At 46.1% G+C, this 2896-nt stretch overlaps 5 non-coding genes across 5 annotated transcripts; 4 read left to right on the plus strand and 1 right to left on the minus strand.

The window, feature by feature from the left end:
* The first annotated feature begins 254 nt into the window (after nucleotides 1–254).
* On the plus strand, nucleotides 255–326 carry trnam-cau (transfer RNA methionine (anticodon CAU)). The gene has a single exon. It is a non-coding gene; the product is annotated as a tRNA-Met (tRNA).
* Nucleotides 327–890: 564 nt separating this feature from the next.
* Nucleotides 891–962, minus strand: trnad-guc (transfer RNA aspartic acid (anticodon GUC)). The gene has a single exon. It is a non-coding gene; the product is annotated as a tRNA-Asp (tRNA).
* A 255-nt stretch (nucleotides 963–1217) lies between these two features.
* On the plus strand, nucleotides 1218–1290 carry trnam-cau (transfer RNA methionine (anticodon CAU)). Its single transcript has one exon. It is a non-coding gene; the product is annotated as a tRNA-Met (tRNA).
* Nucleotides 1291–1567: 277 nt separating this feature from the next.
* Nucleotides 1568–1638, plus strand: trnag-gcc (transfer RNA glycine (anticodon GCC)). Its single transcript has one exon. It is a non-coding gene; the product is annotated as a tRNA-Gly (tRNA).
* Nucleotides 1639–2194: 556 nt separating this feature from the next.
* On the plus strand, nucleotides 2195–2267 carry trnam-cau (transfer RNA methionine (anticodon CAU)). The gene has a single exon. It is a non-coding gene; the product is annotated as a tRNA-Met (tRNA).
* The last annotated feature ends 629 nt before the right edge of the window (nucleotides 2268–2896 follow it).

The raw sequence follows: 2896 nt of genomic DNA on the forward strand, positions 1-2896 counted from the left end.
AGATGGAAAGAGCAAAAATCAACTCATGTGCCCCTTAGACAGCCAGAACCGGGAAACTATAACAAGCCTTTAAGGACACCAACATTTCATTTAACATGTTGTCATCAGAAGAGAATGGGGAGAGTCTGTTGTCCACTTATAAGTTCCTTGAGATGACCTGCTTTGCGTCTACGTCCTGTTCCTCCTGGTCTCCTGAGACCTGATCCCTTTATGCTGGACTCCCCCATTGTCACCCAACGGAATGTTCCTTTTGTGCCTCGTTGGCGAGTAGGCAGCGCGTCAGTCTCATAATCTGAAGGTCGTGAGTTCGAGCCTCACACGGGGCATATCTTTCGTAGTGTATTCATTTGGTTCTTGCTGGTGATCTGACGGGTAACGTGCATGATTCAACGCCATCCATTTCAATATTAAATGGCAAGGAAATCCTTTGAAAAATGAGTTGCCCAAATTCACATAGTTCTTTACGCCGTGTTGATGAGAGAAACTGGAAAGTACTACCTGGGAATCTGAAGCTCCAAGGGATCAAACAAGCTGTTGACTGTTGATAGACTGTTCATCAAACAAGCTGTTCACTACTGACAGAAATAAGGGCCCTTGGATTTCATCAGGGCAATATGGATGGAAAGAGGAAAAATCTACTAGTGTGCTCCATGGACAGCCAGAACCAGGAAACTATGGCAAGCCTTTATGGACACCAACATTCGGTCGTCCACTTATAAGTTCCTTTAGATGTCCTGCTTTGCGTTTGCGCCCTGTTCCTCCTGGTCTCGACAGACAGTGTTTACAGTTGTCCAAAAATATATTCTCCATTATAGGTGGTTCAGGGGCATTCTTTTTCTGAATGTCTGTACTGCATGGCTGTTAACCACATCAACAAAAAAGCGCATACACTCCCCGTCGGGGAATTGAACCCCGGTCTCCCGCGTGACAGGCGGGGATACTGACCACTATACTAACGAGGAGATGTTCAACCCTCCTGACTCCGCCCATATAATTCCACTCCTTGCCAATGCACATCTTGTAAATGAAAACAAATTGCTCTCTCGGCCAGACTCTTTGATTCCCCTTCTTGCTCTATGCTACGGACGATTACTTTTCTTCCCTGCGTGAGCTCATCTGCGTTTGACGTGTCGACCTTTAGACCTCTAGAACAGGTCTTGGCTTGACCCCTTTATGCTGGACTCCCCCATTGTCACCTAACGGAATGTTGCTTTTGGGCCTCGTTGGCGCAGTAGGCAGCGCGTCAGTCTCATAATCTGAAGGTCGTGAGTTCGAGCCTCACACTGGGCATATCTTTTTGTAGTGTATTCATTTCTGATCCGGCGGGTAACGTGCATGATTCAACGCCATCCATTTCAGTATTAAATGGCAAGGAAATCCTGTGAAATGTCTCTTCCGATCTTGAATGCAAAATCTTTTAGCACATAAACAACAGCCTTCCTCAAGTGAGGCAGGTATTCAACATTGGCAGGAATAAAGGCCCTTTCCAAAAATTGCGCTTGCCTCGCCTGGGAATTGAAGTCCCGCCTGATTTTATTTTCGGAGTGGTAAGAAGACCTCAAGGTAAGCATTGGTGGTTCAGTGGTAGAATTCTCGCCTGCCACGCGGGAGGCCCGGGTTCGATTCCCGGCCAATGCACTTCCTTTAAGTTCTAATGAGTAGCCCAAATTCACATAGTTCCTTACGCCGTGTTGATGAGAGAAACTGGAAAGTACTACCAGGGAATCTGAAGTTCCAAGAGATCAAACAAGCTGTTGACTGTTGACAGACTGTTCATCAGACAATCGCTCAATACTGACATAAGGGCCCTTGGATTTCAACAGGACAATATGGATGGAAAGAGGAAAAATCTACTCATGTGCTCCATGGACAGCCAGAACCAGGAAACGATGGCAAGCCTGACAGAAATAAGGGCCCTTGGATTTCATCAGGGCAATGTAGATGGAAAAGAGCAAAAATCAACTCATGTGCTCCTTAGACAGCCAGAACCGGGAAACTATAACAAGCATTTAAGGACACCAACATTTCATTTAACATGTTGTCATCAGAAGAGAATGGGGAGAGTCTGTTGTCCACTTATAAGTTCCTTGAGATGACCTGCTTTGCGTCTACGTCCTGTTGCTCCTGGTCTCCTGAGACCTGACCCCTTTATGCTGGACTCCCCCATTGTCACCTAACGGAATGTTCCTTTTGGGCCTCGTTGGCGCAGTAGGCAGCGCGTCAGTCTCATAATCTGAAGGTCGTGAGTTCGAGCCTCACACGGGGCATATCTTTCGTAGTGTATTCATTTGGTTCTTGCTGGTGATCTGACGGGTAACGTGCATGATTCAACGCCATCCATTTCAATATTAAATGGCAAGGAAATCCTTTGAAAAATGAGTTGCCCAAATTCACATAGTTCCTTACGCCGTGTTGATGAGAGAAACTGGAAAGTACTACCAGGGAATCTGAAGTTCCAAGAGATCAAACAAGCTCTTGACTGTTGCCAGACTGTTCATCAGACAATCGCTCAATACTGACATAAGGGCCCTTGGATTTCAACAGGACAATATGGATGGAAAGAGGAAAAATCTACTCATGTGCTCCATGGACAGCCAGAACCAGGAAACGATGGCAAGCCTGACAGAAATAAGGGCCCTTGGATTTCATCAGGGCAATGTAGATGGAAAGAGCAAAAATCAACTCATGTGCTCCTTAGACAGCCAGAACCGGGAAACTATAACAAGCATTTAAGGACACCAACATTTCATTTAACATGTTGTCATCAGAAGAGAATGGGGAGAGTCTGTTGTCCACTTATAAGTTCCTTGAGATGACCTGCTTTGCGTCTACGTCCTGTTCCTCCTGGTCTCCTGAGACCTGACCCCTTTATGCTGGACTCCCCCATTGTCACCTA

The sequence above is a fragment of the Notothenia coriiceps genome, unplaced genomic scaffold (assembly GCF_000735185.1).
Source record: "Notothenia coriiceps isolate Sejong01 unplaced genomic scaffold, NC01 NC01_scaffold00008656, whole genome shotgun sequence".
Lineage (NCBI taxonomy): Eukaryota > Metazoa > Chordata > Actinopteri > Perciformes > Nototheniidae > Notothenia > Notothenia coriiceps.